The sequence below is a fragment of the Ixodes scapularis genome, unplaced genomic scaffold, assembly GCF_016920785.2.
Source record: "Ixodes scapularis isolate PalLabHiFi unplaced genomic scaffold, ASM1692078v2 PGA_scaffold2__306_contigs__length_199485367, whole genome shotgun sequence".
Taxonomy (NCBI): Eukaryota; Metazoa; Arthropoda; class Arachnida; order Ixodida; family Ixodidae; genus Ixodes; species Ixodes scapularis.
The window spans coordinates 92008453-92034953 of record NW_024609857.1 but is presented as its reverse complement, the minus strand read 5'-3'; the positions used below and the strand labels follow the sequence as shown (position 1 = coordinate 92034953).

Here is a 26501-nt window from a genome sequence, read left to right as displayed (position 1 = left end):
AATGCTCTGTGCTACCAGACCTTCGCGCTCCAAATCTGCGACCGGGCACTCTATGGCTCCGTCGTCGAACTGCCAGGCTTTGTGAGTAGAGAGGAGGCTATGCTCTTTGTTAACTGCCGATAGAACTTGCTGCACTCAACAAACCTGCACGAGCAGCTCGCATAATCAAACGCAAGCAAATCGCCAGTGGAAATTACAGTCATGCCTGTATGCACGTACCGTTATATCTCATAATCCTAACAAACGGTGGGTAACGTACAATCCATTTTGACCTAAATAGTTTAACTTTTGTCCGTAAACAATATATATACATATATGCATATTTGTTATATGTTTGCCTTTTTTTATTTATATAAAAAACAGTGCCCGACTGACATCATGTATTCAGAGAATATAAACTTGTCTAAAACTATAATATATTTGCTACTTTTCCTGCAGTAGCGTACGTTCTCTTTTGTCGGCATTGCTTTTTTCTTTATAAATGTTGCTATTATCTTAAAGTAAGAAAGACAGATTATACATCGCTAAAGCACTCTGCTACTTTATTTTGTGATCCATTGTCTTCTTTTAAATTAAATAGATATGTCTAGGTAAGTAATATTATCTTACTCTTTCCAGATACTTTCACTAGGTGGCAACTTAATCAATATTCCTCGAATACTATGATGTTATGTTTATCATTTTGGCGCAATACTTTATGAATTTTTTTCTGTCTCTACATCGTATCGGTCAACTCATTATTAAACCGATCAACTGGCTAATAATCTAAAATCGCCGCACAATACTACTGGGACAGGAGCAAAAACAAACTTTCTTTTATATTAGATAGATTAGATTTATTTTATTTAAATCAGATTTATTTCATTTAAATGTCTGTAGTTATAAATCAGCGATTATTTACACTAGATGTATTTTTTCAATATAGCAAATTGATTTATCAATTCGTTCAATCACAGGTGGCAATGCTGAAATAATAATTAGTGAAAATGTAAAGCAGCTTAATTAACAACATTTGATTTCTCTAATTCCCGCCGTACTAGAACAAACACACAGCTTGATTTTCTTAGTTGGCGATAAAGCTTTATTTGACTTTTCTTTCGAGTTCTGACTTGATTTTAGAGGGACATTACTTTTCTAGTTTTCGTTTCTTTCTTTTGCGTTCTGATTTCCTTGCAATAGGACGTTACGTTGCTGACAAACGAAATGAAAGGTAGAAATCAAGTTCAACACTTCAATTTTTTCGGAAGATCACTTTTTCGGTCGTGTTCTGTTTTATATAAACATTTTTCGCTTGACAAACATTTGAATTAAATGCAAAACCAATGCACATAGAAAGCATCGAATGATAGACAAACGACGAATAAAAAATATTTTCGGGGTTATTTATGCAAGAAAAGTTCGATTTAAATCATCATAATCTGATTTAACTTACGATTTAAATCATGCTTTAATACACTGCCCTGACTGGGATTATTCAGTGTACAATGTGTATAGGCCAGACCCGCTTTTCTTATTTTGAGCTTCCTAAATATTCACACCTAAAGTAGCGATTTAGATGCTTCGCCTTTAGCACGGGCTCGTTGCCTTCATCCGGTTTTGGCGGCGCGTATGCCGAAATGCTATCAAAGACAGAGAGTTCGCGTTCCTGGCAGGGCAATTCGTTCTCAACTTGGAGTGGCAACATCAAACAAACATTTACTAACTTTGCGATCCGGTACATGCACACGAATTTGAAATACGTATCCATTGTCATGACAAATATTAATAAAGCGATTCAGGTTTAATAAATTCCGGTAATAAAAATACTTCACAGCGTACGTTGTCCATCAATTGCATGGCGAAAGTTATCATTTTCAGATATCTAAAGCATTTTTTTTTATTTTTTTTGTTTTCAAAACATGATATGATATTGTTTTCGAGATGTCATGTGAGCTAAATTTACTGGTTATTAATATTTTATTCGCCTCGAGATCGAATCGAGTCGCCACCGTGCGGCCGATGTTGGAAACACTAACAGTGTTTCCAACATCGGCCGCACGTCGTCTGCACGTCGTCTGCTCTCGGAGCACGTTGGAACACAGATCCTCGGGACGATGAAGGCTTGTTTTCGGTTAAACTGCGCTATTTACTTGCAAATACTTCTTCTATTTTTTTTTTTTTTTGCTGTTGTTTTTGTTTTTGCAAGATTATATCCTTTCACGACGTAATCCTGTTAACCTCAGATATAATCATGCAATTTCATGTTGCGTAATTTGCCGTTGAAAATTTGTTTTTCAAGCGAAGTGGCACGAAACCTTCGTCACGCGGAGGGTAAGCAAAATTAATGGTGTATAAGCAAGAAATTGATTAGGCTCGATAGTCCCTGTTGCTCCTTCGGTAGATTGACCAGTTGCCATCAGCCCTATTTACCGCGTACTTCCGAGTCCCGACCGAACTTCAAGAAATTTGATCAGGTGCGTTTGACGCACAAGCATGGCACTGAGCGAGTCATTTCCGCTGCAGTCGATGGCTCCTTTAGTGTGGCATTGTGTAAGAGGGCTCGTACAAGTAACAATTCTACAATGTTTCAAAAGTCGGATTCTCACGCAGTAATTAATTTGTGACGTTCTTATCCTCTTCAAAAACACAGCAGCGGGAGAACCCACACTAAGGACGATCACACTGCCCAACAGCGAGTGATTATCAACGTGCAAACTTTACGCGTACTATACTTTGGGCCACTCGTGACACTTATGTAAACAGTTTAATTTTGAAGCCTTCGGCGGTGAAGCGTTTGGAGCAAACCATCGCGTGAATCAGATCTCATCTTCGAGAGCCCACTCTTTCCTCAGCGCACCCGCCGCTGGATATCGGTGAAAACGGCCCCCTTACCTCGGTGCAATAGGTATTGCACTGAGGCAATGAACAGTATGGAACCATTTTCTGTTGAAATTGCTTTCGCAATTATACTGTACGACGCAAAAAACGCGATATTCTGCGGGCTATTGGCCGCGACCACAGATGTCCTATGGGGCAACCGTTTTCCTATCCACACATTGATGATGATGATAGCGCGACAGTAGCGCCACCTTTAGTTCAATCTCGAGGCGAATTCAATTTTATATCATGAAATGCTATGCACACAAAGGCCGACTTACAGAATCGTCTCCTTCCAGGAAGAAAACCGGTTCCCAGTTTCCTACTCTCCATCCCCTCTTGCACTCTTCTCTCCTCCTCTCCCCCACAGGAGCGGGTCTCTGAGGCACTCCCCACAGAAAGGAGGAGCTCCTCCCTTTCTCTTGCATGGAAAGGAAAATTTAGGGGAGAGTTTCCTTTTTTCCGGTTGATCGTTGTCGGCCTTTGTAATAATCACTAGTACATGAACAAATTTAGCAGTTCTCATGAAGCGGGCGATTTATTTTTTTACCGAGGAAACTTGAGAAAAAAATGTAATTAATTAATGCATTCCAGCGCGCGGTAGATTTTTTTTTTATATCTGTTTTGTGTGAAAGGCAGCTTCGTTCATCTCTGTGACAAACCTATCACGTTCATTTTTTCAAACAAATTTAAAATTCCACCGGACAAGCTTGATGGCATTCGAATGATTCCTATCAAGCTCCACTGACCCGGGAGTACATTACAACAAAGTGTACTTCCGGGTCATTGGAAGATAACGTGTGTTACGCCAGTCAATAAGCACGTATCAACACAATGTGGAGAATTATCGCCCCATCTCACCGAGTGGCATATGTTGCAAGATTTTGGAGCATGTAGTTTATAGCAATATTGTGAGACATTTGAATACGAATAAATACTTTTCCTACTACTCACTGATCTTAGAAAGGTCCACTCATGCGCCACATAGCTAAGAAAGCGTTATCATGACTTGGTTTCAAAAGAAAACGGTCAAATAGAACGATAGGGACAAAACACCGACAGAAAGAAATAGAGATTTCCACACCAAATAACTAGCTCAACTTCAGCCTGTTATTTGCTTTCAACTTCCGATGGGGGAGGAGAAACACAAGCCATCTTTCTTGATTTGCGCAAGTCATTTGATGACGTGTCTCACCTCTTGCTGCTACATTAGCAGAGCTCCCTTAACCTCAATTAAGACATATGTCGTTGGATTGCTAACTAGCTTTCTGGGAGAATGCGGTGTGTTGTCATGAATGGTGCAAGCTCAGATTTTGTTGATGTTAGTTCAGGTGTGCCGCAGGAGTCGATGCAGGTACCGCTTTTATTTCTGGTATTTATTAATGGCTTATATTTGACCAGTAATACCTCCACATGGCTGTTCGCGGACGATTATGTTTTGTACAGCAGGTTAGACAGTGTTGGTGATTCACCTTTTTTACAGTCGGACCTAGATAGAATATTGGACTGGTGTGGCGTTTGGGAGTTGGGCTTGAATGTGGAAAAGTGTGTGCAGGTCACTTTTGGAAGGAAACGAAACCCTGTCCAAGTATGCTATTTTATTAAGGATCAGAAATTAATTGATAGCACTGATGTTAAATACTTGGGCATTACTTTGTCAAGCACCCTTTTTTTTTAATGTTCACGCCAGTCAAACTGCAAAGAAAGCCAGCGGCACTTTAAGTTTTCTCATTTGATATTCACGCGGGGCTCCACAGAGACTAGAGGAGACTGCCTGTTGCTGTTTGGTAAAACCTTCACTGGAATATGCGTGTGTTTTGTGGGATCCGCCTAAGAAGAACGTCGAGGATAAGTTGGAAACACTTCAAAACCGTGCCAGCCGCGAGAGATGCAACAGGAAAATATAATTATAAGCAATATCGTAACGGAGACTAAAAGTGTCATTGTTTGGGAACTTCTATTTTAAGATTAAAAAAATTTTCTATTTAGGTTCTTGTTCGCAATTTTAACTATCTGACAGGCATTGACAAAAGCAACTACATAGAGTTACATAATTATGTTTCAAATTGTGTAGATCATTCAGGAAAAATAAGGAACTTTTTTTTTTGTCAGACAGATTGTAAGAAATTTTCTTTCTTTCTCTCCCACGCGCATTTACTGAATGGAATCTGTTACCCCAGCTTGTTTTTATTCATGATGACGTGCCACCCCTTACCTCAGAAAGTAGCCTTTATTTTAATGCTGTTATTTATGCCCAACGTTTATATATTTTCTTTATTGACAGCCCCTGCTGTCAATAAAGTCTGTCTTCAGAGTTTTTCATATATGGGCATAATGCCTAAGCTTCGACGCTGCAGGTTTTTTTTTTTTTTTTTTTTTTTTTGTAAGTAAATAAATGAAAGCATATCCCGTTATCAAACCTCTACACTTTGAGGCTCCAAATCATCAAGACTTCACAGCGACGTCAGAAGAGAGGAGTGGGAAGTCGTGCGTATGTCACATTTACGAGAGTTGAGCTGCTCTGAGGTGTAGGCAACCCTCTCCAGTGTAGTGCAGTAGCATGGGGTACGAGCAGGAATAGAAATGAAATGGAGTCTGCGATGGGACATTGAACGTGACGCCATCCTCAGCATCACATCGTAGACTTCATTTTATTTTCTTCTAAACATATCTTCGATTCGGCCATTCGCTAAGTTCCCTTCATACGTCGCAGTGCTTGGCTTCACGAGTGCACTACGGGAAAGTAAACGCACAGGAAATTTGTAGCAGGTGCGCCGCGAATCAGAGTGATCGGGAATTCACACAATAACCAGGGTGAATAATATTCTCGGGCAAGCAGTTTCATGAGGTCGCCGTGATGCCAGTGTGTTAACGAATCTGCGGATTCTGAATATCTTAAGTATTACAACGAACGGTCCCAAAGTGGCATTGGCGACGGAACACATGATCATCGATATCAGGCGTAATTGTGTGACATTTTCAGACGATACTTTTGACGAGTTTTCTCAGACCACAATGACTCACGCCTCGCGTGTTCCGCAAAAAAAAAAAAAAAGAAGTTGTAGGCGCGTAAATTTATTGGTCACAGTTCAACTTAGGGACAAAGGGAAATAAAACTTTATCGTCTAGGAATTACGCCAATATAAATAGCCCGATAAGAATAATTCTGAAACCGGGAGTCTGGAAAAAAAGGTAGAAACGAAAGGCCATACGAAACACTACAGACACACCGTATGTGTACATAAATCTATCATGTAAATCGAAGAGGAAACTCGGACGATAAAACCCGAAAGCCAAAACACTTCAGCGGCTACGCAATGCTGTCCAAGTGTGACTTTCCTCTAAGCCTTAGAGGAAAGTCACACCTGGACAGCATTGCGCAGCAGCGTCCCCCCTCGAGCGCGTGGCGGGGTGGTTTTCCCCCCAAAGCACGGCGAGCAGCCCGTGGCGACGCCAGAAAGACTCGGTCACGTTTCGAAAAGCGCGATGTCGCGTGTGGCGAGAGGAATGCAGCCGCCGATACACCTATAGGGTGTGCCTAGATTACGGAGTGCTCCCAACTGCTTCATTGGGGTCGCGTGGTTTACGGGACGGGTTTGTAATACGAGCTACGCGGAGGTGACAAAATCGTCGATCGTCTGCAAGTCCGCCCGTTTTCCTCATCGCCGCGCAAGAACCTAAGGAGTGCGCACTTGCGATCAATCTATACGCAGAAGGCTTCTGCCATTCAATTGCAAGCCCCCTTGATGGTTTGAGATCCCCTCTCTCTTAAGTGTAGGCTCTCTACCGATACCTAATGGCACTTTCCAATTGGAGAAAACGACCCTCCGGTATTTTTGGGTTTTGGGGTCAGACGTCGAAGGAGAGGAAGTGCTCTTCTTGCGAGGGCTCCGTTTCGGTTTCTAAGGGGGGGGGGGGGGGGGGGGGAGGGGGAGGAGGAGGAAGAGGGGGGAGACCCTTGGAGGAGGTCCTTCTGTTTTCCTGTTGGCACGCGACGCAGCTCGCCGATAGACGCCGACGACGGCACCTGTTCCCAAGGTAGGTCTTCCCTCCCGCCTTACGTTGAAGCGCACGATATATTGCTCACTAGTGTTGACCGCAGTCGTTGAAGTGTACACCGAAGATCAGACACTTCGATTTAAAGCGAATATTGCGCTCGAAAGAAATCTGGAGCCTCTGCTTTCCAGTAAGGCACTTGGAAAGGCATTTCGCTGAAAACTACGGAGAGAGTTCCGCGAATGCCGAGTCTGTACTCTGAAGATGTGTTTACACTTCAATCAATAACAGTGTGCACTGTCACACTGAGCATGGTTAAACGTAATGTTCAGTGTCACAGCGTTGAAGGATGATTTAGGGCGAAAAGTACCTTCAGCCTCATCATCCGCCAAATTCTCTCCGAAGATTATAGCAAGTCCCTTTCCCAACTGCTTCGCTAAAAAATAATAATAATAACTACGGATTTTTTAGAGTGTACGCACTATTATCGAAATGACCGATTAAATGAGTCGGCTCACACGCCGCACGGAAACGTATATTGAAATCGTGCACTATTTATTTATTTATGTACTTAGACATACTGCTAACCTCATTTTGAAGGTTGTGGCAGGAGGGCTTACAAACTAGTTGATGCACAAGAACTTATACATAGACGAAGTACATGTTAGGAACTCAGCAAGAATACGCTTAGAAATGCAACAGTGAAAAACTAACCGCTACAATAAAAACGCAAAGGCAACAATTTTTCACGAACAACATTTCAGTACACTTTAATGTATCTCAGCTGATGACAAATGAACATGCTCTATAGTAAGGCTACCGTATTCCACTCCTCAGTACTTCGTGGCAAAAAAGTAAATTTGTAAGATTTGCTATGACAAAGGTACGGAACCACCGTCCTGTTTTGTAGTATACGCTTAGCACGAACCACTCGGGGAGTTAAATACCTTGATGTGTCAATGTTAAAATCACCTCTTATAGGTATATAAGCCTCGCTCTGCGACGCTGAGTGAAAAAAAACTCAATATGAGCCTTCCCATAGAGTGGCGTAACGAATTCGTTTTTTTCATACTGGTTGTATATGAATCGTAAAGCGAATCGTTGCACTTTTTCTACTTTGTCAATGTTTAATACAGTATAAGGGTTCCAAACCTGCGAGGCACATTTAAGGATGGGCCTAACGAGGGTTTTCTATGCAGTGAGTTTTATGTTAAACGAAGAGTGCTTTAGATGGCGCTTCAAGTACCAGAGAATACCGTATCCTTTACGACGATGTTAGAGACTATGTTAAAGAATCGTGCCCGATTCAATTGCAGGATTCCCAAAGTGCGGGCGCCATTGAAAATTACATTTCCCGCGGTGACTCTGGGAACATCGTTCACCGATTCGTTTAGAACGTTCGCTTTTCAGAGGGATGCACCTTACTGAAATGCACCGTTCGTATATTCATGCAGCTGCTGAATTCCGTGCTCCTGGTTCAGAGCATTCAACTATTCTAAGCAACCGTTGAAGCGTTTCCGAGCTCTCACGTGCCTCTCCTAGAGCCGTTACACCGATTAAGTTATTTGGTCTTCGGTATTTAGAAATGCCGAATAGTCTATATCTGTCGGAGATGGAGACTGGCGACTGGGGTATTCGCCCGAGGCACGAAACCGCCTTTCCGCCATTCTGTAAATCGCGAAACTCGATCAGATTTATACCCCTGTTACACGGGCACACTTAACCGTGCTTAACTCAGCTTTAACTGCTGTTACGTGGCAGCACAGATAACGCACTATAGCCTCGGACAGCTATTTCAAAAGAAATGAAGAGAGCGCGTGCACTGCTTTGATGGGTGCTCAAGCGCACGTTCGCCCATAGCTCTGACTGCATCGGAGCAAATGTTGTCGGCAAGTATTGTGCGCTAACTGTGGCTTAACCTAACTGTAGTTAAGTGTGCCCGTGTAACAAGGGTATTAGCCGATAAGCTTTCGTGGCGTTGTGCGAATAAAAAAAACACCCTGGGAGGGGGGGAGGGGGGGGGGGGGGGGGGCTCTATAACACGCTAGCATAGCGTGCATGTTCATTTGTGAACATGTTTGTGTGCGTAAATTCGGGGTGACACTGCTTATACATCATACAGAAGCCAGTCGGCTTACAGATTCGAACGCGAGTCACCGCGAGATCCGTGCTTCGAATGCCGTATGGCAATGAGTTCAAGGAGGAAACTTGGCAGGCGGCATTCGAACCGCGGATATGGCGGTGACTCGTGTTCGCAGACTGTCTTTTGTATGATGCATGAGCAGTGTGACCTCGGCTTAAAAAAAGACGCCGAAAAGGTGTTGTGCCATGTCGCCTTGTTTGTTGAATTCTCGTGGGACCACGTTGTCAGTTCGAAGACCTCTTGCATATTCGAGTACTCTATGCGGAGGGCAAGTTCGCCTGCCTCTTGCGCAAGGGTTGCGGTGACATCAGAACGCTGAGTTCCGATTGGTTCTGACGGAAAGATAGTGGGTAGACGTCTATGCTAGCTGCCTCGAGGTCTGCCCACTATCCTTCCGATCGGAGCCAATCAGAGCTCGGCGTTCTGACGTCACCGCAAGCAGACGAACTTGCACTCCGCATAGTCCTTTGGCAGCTTAAGAAACACAGGGCGTGCCTTATTATAAGTTTGCGCTTCTTGCTTCGTCATTTGCTCCTGGACTTTCTTATCTGCTAATACCATAAGCTCATTGGCCACGGGAGCAATAACAAGATGTCCATTGACTTACCAGCCCCTGCGTTTGCGAAAGCTCTCAGTGACAGTAATTTTTTTTTTTTTTTTTTTTAAAGTGCGCTTGAGTCGCATGTTGCGCGTCAGGGTTTTAGGTTCGCAGGTAGATGATTTCTGAAATTCATGACATGTCGGTATATATATATTGCGGTTTAGTCGGGTAAGGCGCAATGTTTGACCACAAGACATAATATGAAGCCACGCGCGTAGATATAAATATTGATTCGGTTAACCACTACTCACCAACGGAGGTATCACGGTTCGCTCCAGACATGTACGCCACAACTGCACTGTAAACTTTGGGAGCGCTTTGGGCAGCCAGGCGTCTATACCTGCAACCTGTGCTAAGGCTTCGTGATTAATCCGAAGCATATGTATGTACGTCCCGTAGTACGGACACCTTTATTTTTTTTGCTCAGAGCTTAGCTCCTAAACCAATTAGGAAATGTTTGGTCCTTTCACTGACAAGCTATACGTTAAAGGAAGTAATGGTGCTGTGGGGTATGGGCTCAAAACACCCCATCCGTGTTCGGCCGCTTTTAATTTCGACCCATCAGCATTTGGACTTTCTAGTTTTAACATTATCAAGAGCAGAACATCCAAACCAGATTTTTCACATTTACGCCTAATTTTATTCAGGGCTGGGAGCGCACTCCGTTCTTTGCCCTAGATTGAATACAACGGCATATAACGTCTGCCGCATTTAATTTTAAGGAAAAATAAAATATGGGGGGGGGGGGGGGGGGGGGTGAGGAGAGAAACCACGCCGTGTGTACCATACCGCCACCCGGGAGAAGCGGGACGTTTGAAGCCACGGTTTGACACGAATCAAAATCAAGATAGGGGAAGGGGGGGGGGGGGGGGGGACTGGTAACGTGCCAAGCTAACGAAGGGCATGTGGCACGCCCCAGCGGGAGGCTATGAGTTAGTATTTCCGGAAATTCGTGGCGCCTTTTACCATCGTCTTTTCGACTCGAGGCAATCTGATGTACGCCGCATAAAAGAGTATACCCATGAAGTGAACAGAAGGAGCGGTTCTTCTTGGTTTAGAGTTTTACGATCCCAGAACGCAAAGAAAGCAGGGTGATAACGAAACAAGGTACGTATCGGCTTGGTGGTGCGTACGCTGTTTTTTTTTTCTGTTCTCAACTCGCAGTGGTAAGAGAAAGGGAATTGCGCTGCTTCCAGAATGTACGAAGAGTAGGTACGAGCCGGCCCAAGAGCACATTGAAACGGCCCCACAATTCCTCGCGCCGCGCGGTGCAATATGGGGTCGACGAGAGACATGGTGGAATTTCGGGCAAAGGCAAAGGTCAAAGAGCGCGCGAGTTATTGGAAGCGTAATTTATCGGTAAAAGTAGTACACAATGCGTTAGTGACACATCGATTGCACTCTATAATGCCGAGATTACATTATTTGATAAGTTTTTGCGAATGGGAGATGAAGCGTATATCACATTACTAAGCGCATGCGTGGACGTGATGAAGATGACGATGTTTGTATTCCTCTCTTTCTGCACCTTTCAAATATAGTTGGGAGTGGCGCCTGTACGTCTGTTTTCCCTCTTCTGTACGTTGTTTTTTTGAGCCTTACACCATGATTTCCAGGGTCTTTTTGGACGACCTGGGCGTCTTTTGGCGTGCAACCGAAATCTCGCGGATACACTGCGCCTTCTCCGCAATAAGCTTCTGTCAGATTGCGGGCCCCTCGACCGGAATTCGAATCCGCCTCGTGGGGATCTGTAGGCCAGCGCCTGGGGATCCGTATGGCAGCACGACTTTCTAGACCTTGCGATAGAGCACTACCGCTGTACAGCCTTTGTCGGCTCTAAGAAATGTCTCTTTGGAGTCGACGTCGTGCGGCAAAGCCAAAGACAAGCTAGCTCAACTTAAATAAAGTTTTTTTGTCTTTTTTCTTTTTTTTTGGGGGGGGGGGGGGGAAGGGGGGGGGGTCATATATTACTTAATATTTTGCCATCACAAGTTAGAGACAGTGGACCAATAAAGAAAAATAAAAAAAAGCGGAAGCTTTTTTTTTTTAATTTTGACGTTATATTTTGTTACATTTAGATACATCAGCTGTGTTTTTGCATTAATAACACGAAAATAATGGCTAACCATATATATATTTGCATATACGTAAAATGCATTTAAAGAAAAAGTGAAGAGGTTCTTCAAAAAAAAGAGTATGAATTCTGGGGTATATATTTTTATATCGCGAATTTAAATATCGCGTTCGTTTTCTCTGAAGATGTAACTAAACGCGAGAAAACACGAAAAACCTCCGACCAGTCGTTACCTGACACCCCGATATTTCGGCCGCCAAGCCCGTGTGGGCAGCATGTGCAATGGCAAGCTTGTCTGGTACATTCCCCTGCACGTGACACCAGTCGTGACGTTTTTTTCTGACCCTTTCTAAAATAGCAAGAGTGCGCCTGCATAGCCTTCATAGGCGCTGATGGTGCGGGAGAGTTGAAATTTCGAAAACTCCGTTTATGACGTAACGCTCCAGGAAGGAAGAGCTTCAGCGGTACTTTGAAAATGATTTTATGTATAGCTTCCGTGCTCCAAATTTTAAAATAATCTCGATATTCGGAATTTTGAGGGTCAATTGCATACGCATCGTGTGTGTGTGCGTGTGTGTGTGTGGGTCTGCGCGTGCGTGCGTGCGTGCGTGCGTGCGTGCGTGCGTGTTTTCAAATACAGAACCGCTTCTTTTTGTTTAAAGATTATCCTTTTGATACATTTTGCGCCTTTTTATAGGAAGCAGTTTTTTTGGTAAATAATTTCGGAATGTGTCTTTAAAACGTTTTCATTTTACGACTTCCGTAATTTATTTTGATCTATATTTTTCAATTTTATTCTTTTGTGTACATGTTGCAAACCTTCGATAAATGAGCAGTAAAAATCATTACTACGTGCATGGTTCGGTGTGAAATTGACGGCTTTGCGAAATCACATAATGAAACCTTGAAACCACGCCTCGAGATTTGAAATTTCATATATCCGGAAGAAAATACACACATTCACTGCAGGAAATGGCTTTCACATATATTTTTTTTTTTACATAAACATAAAACATATGACTCGGACCATCACTGTACGATCTGACGTGGAAATACCCCATGTACCTGTGGGGCAGTGGTGCGCCATTCCATTTTTTTTAGAAAGCTAACCCAGCCAAAATCTTGAGAAAATTGCAAGCAACAGAATAGGGGAACATACGATGTCATAAACAAGAGTGTGCGAATGGTGTCAAGTTCTATAGTTCGGTAATGGACTATAGTCATTAGGGACTTTTAGCAAACCGTTACCGTGTTCCGCGTACCGCACTCTACCGGCGCCTTTGAAGCGTGCTTTTAAGCGTGTGCCCGAGCGATACCGTGACCGTGGGGCGCGCGCTTAAAAGCATGCTTCAAAGGCTCGGCGGAATGCAATAACGGTTTGCTAAAAGTCCGGACGGGCACGCTCATCGGACTGCAGTCCGCAGCTCGGTTCTTTCTACTCAAAGAAATCAGGTTACTGCCTAAACGATGCCAGCGGTGTCCGGACGTGCACTGGGATTACCTCGAAAAATATTCTTCATTTCTTTATCGACGGATTTTTCACGCCCCCTGTAGAAGTAAGAGTCGCGGCCAGTCTTGAACGACCCTTGTATCTAGTCAGAAACGGCGCGTATTAGGCCGACTCAAAAAAGTGTGAGAGACTCTGCGGTTACTGAACTCGGAGCGGAACTAAGATAGACTATAGGGTTTAAGGTAGATTTTTACAGCTGCACTTTCCTTTCACTTTCTCGGCTGGCGTTATTATAGATGGCGTTTTTTGGCCTATTTTCATCGCACCTATACCAGCCGTTTCCTGCAGCGGCTGAACTCTGTCCAACTATTCAAAAGTCGTAGCCAGTCCGCCGCGTCTGGGCCGCACAGAAGCCGGAAGTAAAACGGCGGGAAAAGAAGATCCCTGCCCTAAAGCCTCCGGAATTACAGAGAGTACGACGCACTTCCGCGTGAAAGCGAGCGAATTTAAACACGATGTTATGCGTGTGTTGTTTCCGAAACTTGGCTTCCTTCGAAGACGACCCGCTTGCCTCGAGCATGACCAAAAACGTCGTCCCGTAAATGTTATGCAGATAGAAAGTACCGTTTTCCCGACATTGTGAGCAGCGTGTTCATAGAGTCGCTGCAATGCGTGGAGGCGAAGAAAGCTTCCACCTCGTTTGAAACGTGACACCAACACAACGGTCGCATCCCAGCGTGCTAAAGAGCGTCGGTACCTATTTCTGCCACAACGTCTGGCTGTCACGGATCTGGGTTCGGTTCCAGGGAGCGGAATGCTCTTCTATTCCTTCTTTCTACTCGGCGTTCTCGCAAATTCGAGAACTTTTTCGAGTGATCAAGTTACGAATGTTCTACGCGCCGAACGTCCTAGGCCGAATGTTCCAGAAACCCATGTGCTACAAAATGTACTCCTCGTGGCAAGCCGGAGTCAGTCCCGCCCCAGCGCTCGATCCTGTTGTTTCGCAAACATCGACGCCTGCGACGCTACAGCCTTTATCCGTTTTGTGTTGGGCCCAAGTTCGCTCCATTAAACGCTTATCTTGCTTCAGTTTTCGTCCCCTCATCAATTGTCAATTGTCGACTATATATGGAAGCATTTTTTTTAATAAAAGTTAGTTAAGAGTGCGCCCCTGTTTGTCCACTCCGTTGTCCTTGTGTTTTTTGGCGCTTACCTACTTGATCATGAACCAACTGGCCCAAATTGCCACTTTAATCTAGAAGTGGAGACTCCGCCGGCGATTATATATTTGTTTCTGCTGATTATCATCGATACCAGGTTACATAAAATTAAAAAAAAAATAGTTGATGATAAAAAAAAAAATTAGGCTTCTTTGCTATGATATATTTGCCACTGTTTGTTTGGTTTTGTTTTGACAGATATACTTTCAAGCGTTCCAGTTGAAGGTTTGGATGTTTATATATATCATTTGCATGTTAACTTGGTACGAAATACGATTTAAAAATATAGGATCTTTCACATAATATGTCAATATTACTTTTGGACCAATAAATTAAGTTGGCAAAAACTACACTGTGGACGCTTAAAATGTGTACATTACAGTATAACAATTTTATCCCAAACTAACATATGGTAATGTTGCCAATGATTTTATTTTTGCCGTTTGTCAAGTACAATATTTTTCAGAACATGTCGTTCATTGGAAAGTATGTTGTGAACAGAAAAAAGAAGAATAACATTGTTGGCATCTGACATTTATCTCAATAAAAAAAGTTTCTGAAAAAGAAAATAGGTATCATTTCCTTTTTTCCTCGCAACTTATTTTGCCAACAGGCACGCCATTGCTACATTCATCCGGATAAAGTCATGTCCTTAAACTTTTGCATTCAGTCGCCATCGCTCCATTTCAGGATGCTTCCGGTTTTAAGCGATGCGTAGTTCTTGCGGGCGTTGAACTAAGTTTAATTTTCCTGATTGGACTCTTACTACTGAAATAGTGTGCAAACTCCCGGAAATCAAGCAATCAACAAACTTAAAGAAACTCTCAAGAAATCTATCAATAGTTATTGAATTGTGTATTATCGATGGCCATTTCGAGGGTGTCGACTGTTGACAGTGTTGTTCTGTGATAAATATGCGAGCATTCAAAATATAGATTTACTTTTTAGCGTTTTGCGTTTTGCGAGATTTTTTAGGTGGACTCCTTGACGATTTAGATTCCATCGATAGAATCGATAATATCGACAGTTTTGTACAACTAAATAGTAACCCGTCGAGTGTAAGTGGGTACTAGAAGCTACCGAGGAGTAAACGATAAACAACTTCAGTTCTCTTTTTTTTTAATTATTATTAATATATATTAAGAAAACATAAGTCAGCGCCCACTACGTGTCGGCTACCGCGGTCAAGATATATGCAGTTTCGAAAGGCATTGCACTTTGCGCAGTTTTCATGGTCACTGCAGCAGCTCAAAAAATGCGGGGCGTGTCCTAATCAGTGATTCGATCTTATTCAGCGTCTTTTTCAGTTGATGTCGCAATTTTATTGGCTGCCGAATGATAAGAAAATCCCAGCAGACTCGTCACGCCCCGCGTTTCTAAAGCTTCCGGTGATAATCAGAGTGACGTGTGCGGCCCTAGTGTGGCCAAAAGCGTTGCTGGGGTCGCGATTCACAAGAGGCCGAACGCTCGCTCTGGCGTCTTTATCTGGATTATTTTTCTTTTTGTTTCATCGCCGGAAATCGGCGCAATGTCAGAGTTTCAACTATGACGGTGGTAGTTTAAAATATGCGATGACTCCGAGCTTCCATCGTTGTTTTTACACGTATACCGTCAAATTTGTAGTTTGCAACTGATGATAAGTAGGCAAATATTTGCAACTCGTGACGTCACGGCGAGGAACATTCTGGTTTCGTCATGAACGGAAACCATAAGAGGGCGCCACCGAAACATCTTGGTGCTAATAGTGATTCTATATCACCGCCATAGAACACTCCAGGAAAGCACCACTCGTGAAATATTGACGTACGCGTCTCTTTTCCTCTTCCTGCACTGGTTAGCTCATTTCACTGCAAGAGATTGTATATGCGAGAAGTTCACTGCGCGACACTGTTAACGCGACACTTTTAACTCAAATCCAACTTCGTCGTTTTATTGTGTGTGTGTGTGTGTGTGTGTGTGTGTGTGTGTGTGTGTGTGTGTGTGTGTGTGTGTGTGTGTGTGTGTGTGTGTGTGTGTGTGTGTGTGTGTGTGTGTGTGTGTGTGTGTGTGTGTGTGTGTGTGTGTGTGTGTGTGTGTGTGTGTGTGTGTGTGTGTGTGTGTGTGTGTGTGTGTGTGTGTGTGTGTGTGTGTGTGTGTGTGTGTGTGTGTGTGTGTGTGTGTGTGTGTGTGTGTGTGTGTGTGTGTGTGTGTGTGTGTGTGTGTGTGTGTGTGTGTGTGTGTGTGTGTGTGTGTGTGTGTTTTGTATTTTATTCCTAAGGGGTCGTTTTGGGCTGGCATATAAATTTACCACTTAGGTTAGTACTACAACTGAGTTCTTTCCGCCACCATAGATGACAGTCCTGTTGAGAAAAAAAAAACAGAGAAAATATGCGATAGCTTGTTCGCGCGATCAGTTTCCCGATGTGTGCACGTTTAGTGGCAATTTGCTCCCGGTATATCTCTTGGGACGTAGACTATAATATTTTGCACGAATTTCAGATTGGTTTGAAGAAAAAGCGAATGAGTTATATAATATCGCTACCCGTTTACTCCGCAGGATGTTCATTGCTGCCAGCACGGGGCCATAAATAAGTCGCTGACTTCAAAACACCGTGAAGAGGACGAATGGCAAGAGTGGTGTTGGTAAGTATAATCGAAAGATGGCGCACCCTCGAGCGACGGACTGACAACCTCGTGGATTGCGAGCGAGGGACTATGAGTGCCTCGAGGTGTGCGTATGAACGGAAGAGTTGAACCATCTGCAGCAGATGGTTCGACTAGATAAGATAAGATAACCACTTATCTTATCGAGTCCAATATTGGGATAAAACAAATTCAGAATTCACGAGACATATATAAGCCAGTTTCTCTCGAAAAGGGGACGCTTAACGTCGACAAGACGCGATCACGAAAGATGCACCTCCGCTAGAGTCCGCGAGACGCGACCATTGAATGCAGACATGAAGCGGCGTCCTAGCGTCATATCAGGCACGATCCATGGGCATAACGTCTGTCGGCGTCCCTCAGCGTATATCCACAAGCACCAATGTCTCCGTTATACTCGAACGTCGAGTGTAGCAAACGCGGAGGCCCAGCTCACACCGATGCTGATTGGTCGAAGATATCAAGTTCCTGCTCGCCGGCCAATGAAAGGCGCACGTTCTGCGACCTACAAATATCCGATTTTGCACGCCAAGGGCACTTCTCAAAACTTCAGAGCTACGGTTTTATTGCGTATCTAGATGTCCGAAAAGGGCTATCAACTGTGTGATAGCAAACTTCAGCTAATTTGCAAAAGGCACAATGTAAGTGCTGAGAGAGCTGCCATGAACGCGGAAGGATACAACGGACTCTTCCTTAATCTCATTGGTTGATAAAAGGACGCTCGGTGATTATAACCGCAGAAACCGCATGCCTGCTCTCCTCCCAGTTGGCAGCAGCGTGCTGCCTGGCGACTGCGGCCTTCATGCTGCTGAGCGTGCAGCCGTGCGCCAGGGCCGCCCTGATCGTCCACAAGGCCAACTCGACCGCCTGCTACACCTGCGACCTGGACGTGGACTTCTCGGGCCGCAACTTCATGTGCTGCCTCGTGCACAGCCGTTGCTGCGGGTATATGCATCCGATAGTCTCCACTTTGAAATGCATCATTTGCCTCTGGACCGCATGCTTGTTTTGGAGCCTCGGTCGGCCTCCTTTCTCGCCTTGCTGCAACTCCCGAAAACATCCGCGTCCGCCTCCCCGCATGCATAAATCTGCGGCGGGAGATCGTCGAAGCACGAAGCCTGAAATATGTTTAGACATATTGTCACTGCCAACTTAAGAACCGCAGGGTGTGGCTTATCACTCTAAAAAAAGCCCGGCGTCTACTTTTCGCACAACACTTGGAGAGCCAAGCAGCACAACTCACCGAGGCAGCTCAGCGAATGACGATGTTGAAGCATATGTTTAGACCAGAAAACGCGGTCTGAGTGTCACGCTTGCATCGCTTAATGTCACAATTCAGACTGCGTTTTTTGGTTTAAACGTATGTTTCGGTACTGGATGTGTCGGTGACGAAAGAAATTATACGGATTGAAACTGAGGGGAAGGAGGAGACGGGACAGGACGCCAGAACCCCGAGCTCTGACTGGAACGATTAGTGGGTAGAGGAAAAGCTAGCCGCCTTTCTCTCTCGCTCACTGTTCGAACACGTTCGAATGTCGAACACCGTGCGTTTAGCGTCCGGCGTTTGTCCAACCAGAGCAGCTCGTTTCATCTTTTCTAACTACCACAACACGGCTAGCGTGACCGCCATGAAAGCTACTCTATCATCGCCGCCTAGCCTTACGCCGTGGCATTTCCCGCCTTTCTTTATTCCATAAGATTTATTTTCACAATTCTATTCTGCGCGACAAATTAATATCTCGTCCTTTTTACGTTTCTTCTCGCAACGATCACAATCACAAGGTTAGTACTCCAATTTCTAACACAACATTTCATTCATCGTTTTCGTCCCTCATACATCACAAAAATGGAACCACCTTCCCGAGACAATTGCCACCATCCCGGACTCTGACCTTTTCAAAACTGCAATTACTAATCTTGAATTTGTTGAGTGTGCTTAACCTATTTCTAGGCTTGTTTTTCTTTTCTGTATTTTTCTTTGCTTTCCCCCTCTGTAATGCATCTGGCCTTGAGGGAAAATGAAATAAATAAATAAATAAATAAAAGAGCTTGACGTTCTGGCGTCCCGGCGCGCTCTGCATGGTATCTTCCTCTCCCTCCGTTTCAACCCGTAAACATCTTCGACGTTTCACTGGCCATGACGACGTGACAATGTGAGGAACGTCATCCTGTCGCATCGCAGCCTTCGATCTTAGATCCAAACATATTTTCAGTCATTATCCGAGCTCCCTCCGCATGGTCGCAGCGATTAGCTGTCCGAGTGAGTATAGGCCTTTGTATTGAAAGCGTACGAGGGCGCGTTCATTGCTCTATTTATGTGTTACGCACGCGCACTTTCTGGCTGGCCGCAATTGCGAGCGCCCGCCGGCTGGACTGCGATCTAGCGCGTGTGGACTGTGATTTTTTGTAACCGGTGGAAACGTCCGTAGACGCACGAGCAATTGTAAAGAGGCGACCTTCTCCTGCGCTTACTTCGTTAGCAGGCCAACAACAGTCCGTCGATCGTATTTGCGTCTAGGTTTACTGCGCGGTTATCGGCAGCGGCGTATATTGGACGTTGGCTGACACTGCCGGTGATTGGGTGAACCGCTAGAACAATGGCTGTAGCGATAACGCGTGTGCGCGACGAAATCTGGACGTTTCTGGCTCGCGTCCATGCAGGCGCGGGCCGTATACGCCAGACTAAACTCGCCCGCATATATTTGCCATGCTGTGGCTATAATTCCCTAAACTGAAAATGCACGTATTCCCCATATTATACTCCGTTCATCAAAAGAACAAAGGGAGCGAAGTCGGTGTTACACTCGAAGAAATATGGAGTGTCTACTTTCGCGCAAAGCACGTGGGAAAGCCAATCGCTGCAATCCACGGAGCGATCTCGGCGAATTATCTGCACTGGGGCGCTGATCATGAGGTTTCATTATGCTCAGTGTAAATAGGTGCACCAGATCTCTAAAAGCGTGGCGTCAATAGTTTGCTATGACACCAGAAATCGCCTGTCTTGTTCATATTTTTTTATTATTACTTTAATTGATGCGCTTTAAAATGTTCAAATTATTATGGGGAGCCCTGCATTTTATATCAAAAATGCGATCAGAGATTTATCTAGAGTATATTCTCCACAATTCTATGCAATTGATGCATCTGTGTCGATCGCATATACTTGGGAAAATTACTTTGGAAATGTGATTGAAATTGCAACTACATCGCTTCAAAAGTATAATTAAAACTGAAATTACTAGCCCATCATAAGTAATAATACATTAGAGTGATGCATTACTTTTAGAAGATAAAGCAATTACTTTGCAATTACGTTCCCCTGGGGGGCTACCCGACTTCAATTATATTGCTATGACAGTTTTGTTCTAAACTGAGATGAATTGGTTCATCCTTTGTCTGACCGTTCAGGATACAATATACGGGATTTTTATATTTGACACATTTTGTTTCTTTGTTTCACCTATGTCCATGTAAACTGTGTGTTGGCCTTTTGAATGGGTCAATCGACCCATTCTAAAGGCCAGCCTTTGAATGGGTCGATTGACCCGAAATCCTTTACTGAAATAGTACACACACACATACACGCACGCACATAAAGGTACAAAGGAAGGAGTCTGCTCTCATTTACGGAGTGTACGCCGTTCTTATGGTTTTCTGATACTTACTGCAAAATTGTTTTTCTTTCTTACAGACCCGAAAAGCTGGAAAGAAAAAGACGATCATGGCTATGAAGATGTTACTCCGAGAATTCGACTCGAATAAAGTTCGCGATATGTTCTGCACGAAAGCACACACTCATTTGTAATAAAGTTATATTAATTGCCAAGGCTCATTGCTTTGATTTGAATTATGCTCGTATGATTCCTATACTATGCACTACTATCTTTAATTTTGTGAGTGTAGTAAGGCTGTAAGCTCATAATGTTATACAGCAAGATAATAAATACTGAAACATAATAGAAGTTTACATTTTTTTTTCTCTTTTCCAAAAGTTCATGCAGGCCCAAGAATACTTAGAGGTACGGAAATATTTCAAACCTCGACCGAGGCTGAGTGCTAATCCAATGTTCAGTGCAGTGAACGCGACACATAAAATTTAGAGACGCCGAGTCTTGCACCAGAGGTGGCTCCTAAAATAAAAAATAGAGCGGAGTAAAATGTGCTCCGCAACTCCACAACTGCCCTCGGTGTCCAATTCCATCTTCTGGAAACTTCCGGATCGAGAATTTGGAAACTCCCGGTATTGTTTTGTATCCCGTCTCTTCTACTGACATTGAGGCTGTTTACTGTTAAGACAGTAAAAAATTTAGAAAATTCCCGTAGGAAATATGATATGAAAGCGGAACCAATTAAGGCGAGTCGTATGGCGTTTTAAAAATTCTAACATTTGAAACGAGTACCTTCCCAAATGCCTTAAAACTGCGATAAAAATAGCAATAAATCAATGAAAATTATATTACCAACCATCATTCAGTCTCTCTTGTAAATTGCAAGGGAAATTAAGAGATACCGAAGTACAAGTTTATCCTACCCTGCCGAGGCTAGCTATCTTGATTATTACCGGGCGCAAGCGTTACAGAAGTTTCCGGAGGTCACCGTGCGCTCGGAACTTCCCCGGATTCTCTGTTTAAATTATCAGATATTTCGTACTCGCGATTCAAATTTTATCTGTGTAATACTCTCATTTTACATACGGGCACGTTAAAGGCCTTCAGAATGAACTCCTTTAAAGAATTGGCGAACCAGCGCACGCAGATGAGCACGCGCAGAGCCAAGATCGCGACCTGATTCACCGATAGTTCGAAGGAGTTCTCTCCGAAGGCCTTTAACACACCTGTAAGAACAGGGTATTTGAACTGGTAAAACACACCGTTTATAAAAAAATTCAGCTCTCTATGTGCCATACCAGCCTTTCCGACTCAACTTCGATGCGACCTAGATACTTGAGCCACACTCTACATCCATGGTCTCCGAACACCGGCCTGCGGGCCAAATCCGGCCCGCGGAGGCGTTCCGGCCAGCCCGCGGATGGCCGCGGTCTTTCCAGTTACGCCCAGCCCGCGGCCCGGTGCTATCAACGCAAAAAATAAGCGCTCGTAAAAAAAAAAAAAATATATCAGCGCCGCGACACGCCCCAAAAGTGCAATCGAATTAGATAAAAGTTGTAGTGTTATTCGCATATTCGAATTTTTGAATAGTGGTTTCGAAATAATATACTATGTGATATTCGATTCGAGATTGACTATTTTATTCGTATTTTTCGAAGTCTTGACCGCGGCGGGGTAGCCCCGTAGAGTGTGCTTTTTTACCGAGCGCCGGTGCACTGCAGAGAAGCAGCACCCGCACAGCTCGCTTCCGCGGGTGTAGTTTCTCTGCAGTGCAACGGTGCTCGGTAAGAAGCGCGCTGAACGGGGCTAACCCGCCGCAACCAACACTTCTAAAAGAAAAAAAAAAAAAAGGATAGTGCACGCGCGCGCGTAGTGTATGTGAAAGAAACGAAAATTCTGTGAATGTTAGAATCCACACTAAAACAAATTTTCAAAAATGAAACTATGGCTACTATGCAAGAGTATGTTAGACAGAGATGTCCTGACAACCTACGTTCATCATTCAAGAGTGTCTTATTTTTTGTTTCAACTTCTAGATGTATTATAGGAAGATCTATAAATACCCTCAATTTGGTATAGCTGGACATCTCTATCGGTGTATTCTTATGTGAACTGCATCGCTTACTTGCAATTCCCATCTAGGCAATGGCCTTTTTGTCTAATGTCACCGCTCACGAATATAGCTAGATTAAAATTAACTTAGCGTAGATATGGACAAGTGGAAGCTCGGGAACAACCTTTACGCGAGTTGAGATGGGTTTTCGTTTAGGCAGGGTGTTGTAGTGAAAAGCTTGGAGAAACTATTCGATATTCGATTCAAAAATATTCGGCCAAAACCACTATTCCCTTAGAATTCGCTTAGAATTCAAAATCCACAGTTCGCATATGTCTAGAGAGCTGCATCGAAACGCCGGTTCTTTCGCCATATTATTTATTGAACGTTGTCATCACCAAAATTATTATTCCTCGTATCCTGTTTAATGTCTGCGTAACAATGAAAAAAATGAAAGCCGTTTACAAATCCCTGTAACGCCGAATTGGAGCGCAGCTCTTGAGGAGGAGTAGGGAAGGGTACTGAGGGGAATCACGTCACCTGCGGGTAGTCACGTGACCCCGGGGGGTCACGTGATCTCGGGGGAGAGGGGGTCACGTGACCTCGCGGGGGTCACGTGACCTGGGGGGTCACGTGACCTCGGGGGGATCACGTGAGCGCGGGGGGTCACATGACCTCGGGGGGGGGGGGGGGGGGGGTACGTGACCTCAGGGGGGGGTCACGTGACCTCGGGGGGGGGGGGTCACGCGACCTCGAGGGGGTGGGCACGTGACCTCGGGGGCGGTCACGTGCCCCCCCCCCCCCGGTTACGCCGACGCCGACGCCGACGCCGCTCAGGCTGGAAACGGGCCCCTAAGAGCTGCGCTCTAAAAATATCTTTGCGCTCTTATGTATATAGTGCATAGTGATCCGATCTGATCTACCATTTTGATTAGGTTTCTGCACTGTGTGAATATGCCAAAGTTTCAATTCATTCATTCATTTGCTTTATTTTCAGTGCCACACAAACAGCTACACGCCTTCATAGTGGTGCACTACGTCTAAATAAAACGAATTCGCATCTCAATGCTCTTTGATTTATGTCTGGTGAGTTCTAGGTGTGACAATTATTTTGATGTCCTGAATAGAAAAATATTGCACATCAAAATTAAGTATATGTATTTGCAATGGGAAGGAGCTGAGCTAGTTGGTTGTACATACTTAGATTGTGAAAACCAGCTGAACTTACAGAAACGGGTGAGGAGAGAAAGGAGAAAAGGCATCCGATCGCTGGACTACCAACTATTTATTAACCCTCGGCTTCTTCTTCTACTGGTCTGATGGCTGTCCTTTTCACGTCTTCTTCTTTTTCTTTTTTCTTGATCTTCCTCTATCTTCATGGGCATTTCGTCTCGCAGGAACTTCTTTTCACTTGTTTGTAGGGCAATGGATGGTGAACTGACGCAGTTGTCTTTTTGTTGAACATAGTGACAGTTGCGCACACAATTCAATAACTACCAACTCGCCCAACTGTCTACTCTACTTCAGTCTTTTTGTTGTTCTATGGCTAAGGCCTCAAGTAGTTCTCGGGCGAACCGGTCTTTGTGGTGAGCTAGGAGGCTTACCGTTTCGAGCTTAGCCTCACACATGCATTCTCTACAATGAGCCGCTAGATGTCCAGGTGCAGCCAGGTTTCTTAAGTTTGCGGCGTGTTCTCGCGTGGGAGGAGATGGGGGACGGGAAGGGGAGGAGGAGGGGAAGAAGAAGGGAAGAGGGGAGGAGGATGAGGAGGAGAGGAGGGAGGGGGAGGATCAGAGGAGGAGCTTGAAGGATGAGTGGAAGACGAGGAGGGGAAAAGGAGGAGGAGGAGGAAGAAGAGGGAGGAGGGGAGGAGGAGTAGCAGGGAGGATGAGGAGGGGGAGGAGGGGTATACCATCCCCTTAGTACCCTTCCCTCATCCTGCTCAAGAGCTGCGCTCTAATTTGGCGTTACAGGGTATTGTAAACGTCTTTCATTTTTGTTTTCCTTTAGTTGAAAAATTTCGCATTCAAATGCTTATTTAGCCTTTTTTATTCAGTATTTCTTCATTTATATTTTCTTATCTATTTTCCGGCCCTCGAGAGTGAAACAGTGCCCAATCCGGCCCTCTAGCCAAGACGTTTTGGAGATCTCTGCTCCACATCATCGTATAAACCCTTTGTTTCTCTGTCATAGCGCTTTGCAGCAGATGTGCATGGGCGCCGCCATAACCGACCTTCAGTTTTTGTTTTCTCTAATTTTGATCACTTCGCTCCATCATGACCACAGAAGGAAATGTCATTGTCATTTTAGATTCGACTGTGTCCTCCCCAGCATTGGTCTTTATGGAGGCTCGTTAAAGCCCGCTTCAGTGGCTTGGTATCCTGGTAAGACAAGAAGAGGTCAGCAATGGCAGCTGTAATCTGGAGCGTGTGCAAAGCGTGTATAGCTCTTCGAGTTCGTAAACACATCAATATAGACCCGAACATGAACCGGCACGTTGATTTCACTTCCTGTTTGGACTGCTCCTTTTACTTCCTCTCTCCGTTTATATATATTTTTATCAAGAAGGTCAGGGCGTGTCTTTCGGTGACCTTTGTTTAGTTTCTTATCCTCTGCTTTCGTTCTTTGTGAGCCATTTGGAGTGACTACGAACCAACTCACCCACACACACTGCCACCTTGACTCCTTCGGATGCCAGACTCCAGCAATACCTCGGTAAAAGCGATTTGTACCCCCCCCCCCCCCCCCCCCGAGCCCATGATTTCATGCCCCCCAGAGCCCTACAATTGTGACCCCTCCCGCCCCTTCCCCAGACTGTTAATCTTGTATGAACCCCCGCTTGTGTAGTTGTTTAGTTACAATGCGAAGCGCAAGTTCGTCTGCCTCTTGTACAGGGGTTGCGATGATGTCAAAACGCCGACCTCTTACTGGCTGATTAGAAAAAATAGTGGGTGGACCTCATGGAATCTAGCATTGATGTCTAGCCACTATCCTTTCAATCAAAGCCAGTCAGAGCTCGGCGAAGTTCTGACGTTGCTAAAGTTGAAGCTTTGGCTAGGTGGTATGACATATTTGAGAACTAAATCAGAATTACTATTTACAGCGCCTTGTCTGCGTCTTTCTTCATCTGGTCCCTCGATCTTTGCGCTGTTTTAAATCCCAAAGATGTTCGACGTCACCGGAGCTCCTGGGTCCTGAGCAAGGAGCGGATGACTTGCTATCCGCATACTTGAATGACTAGAATTCGTTCCAGTGCCTACGCCACTGGAACGAAGCACATTTCTAACTCTCCTAAATATCGTTTCCGAAGCAATTTTCTCGAGTATGCCTCAGTGATTTTCTACCCCCCCCCCCCCCCCCCCCTGTTTTTCTGAAGGCACCCCTCAATTCGCAACGACTCCTCTAATCTCAATGACCCCCCCCCCTAACCGCCGCCCCCCTAATTTCAATTACTGGGGAAGCCCCTGGTACGCCTCCACTCCGCGCTCGTTGCCTTTCGCTCTGCTTTGGCTGCCCGTATGCGCTCGACACTCACGATACGCCGAAATGTCATAGACGGAAGGAAGCTTGCGCTGGGAGGCCGAACAATTAAAACACTTCCCCGCTTTTTTAGAGTTATCGCCGAATTCACAAACCTCACTCCAATTTGGGGGGCCCCTCCACTTCCTCGAGGAAGTGGATAGGCCCTTTAATTGGAGTGAGGTTAGTGAATTCGGCGGTTAGAACACAGTAGCGCAGTCGTGAGAGTTAGTCGATTTCAAATTCGCGGGCAATCCTTCAACCAATGGTGACATCAAGGGTGACATACGTCAAATTCTTTGCTCTGCTTTTTTTTTTTTTTTTTAGCTTCTTGGGTT

At 44.6% G+C, this 26501-nt stretch overlaps 1 long non-coding RNA gene across 1 annotated transcript in view; it reads left to right on the top strand.

Annotated features, from left to right (window-relative positions):
- Positions 1-20809, top strand: part of LOC8033345 — a 32565-nt gene extending 11756 nt beyond the window's left edge. The window contains exons 2-4 of the long non-coding RNA XR_006077989.1: positions 16877-16962; positions 17750-17928; positions 20675-20809. This is a non-coding gene — a long non-coding RNA (uncharacterized LOC8033345). The remainder of the gene's footprint in view (positions 1-16876; positions 16963-17749; positions 17929-20674) is intronic.
- The last annotated feature ends 5692 nt before the right edge of the window (positions 20810-26501 follow it).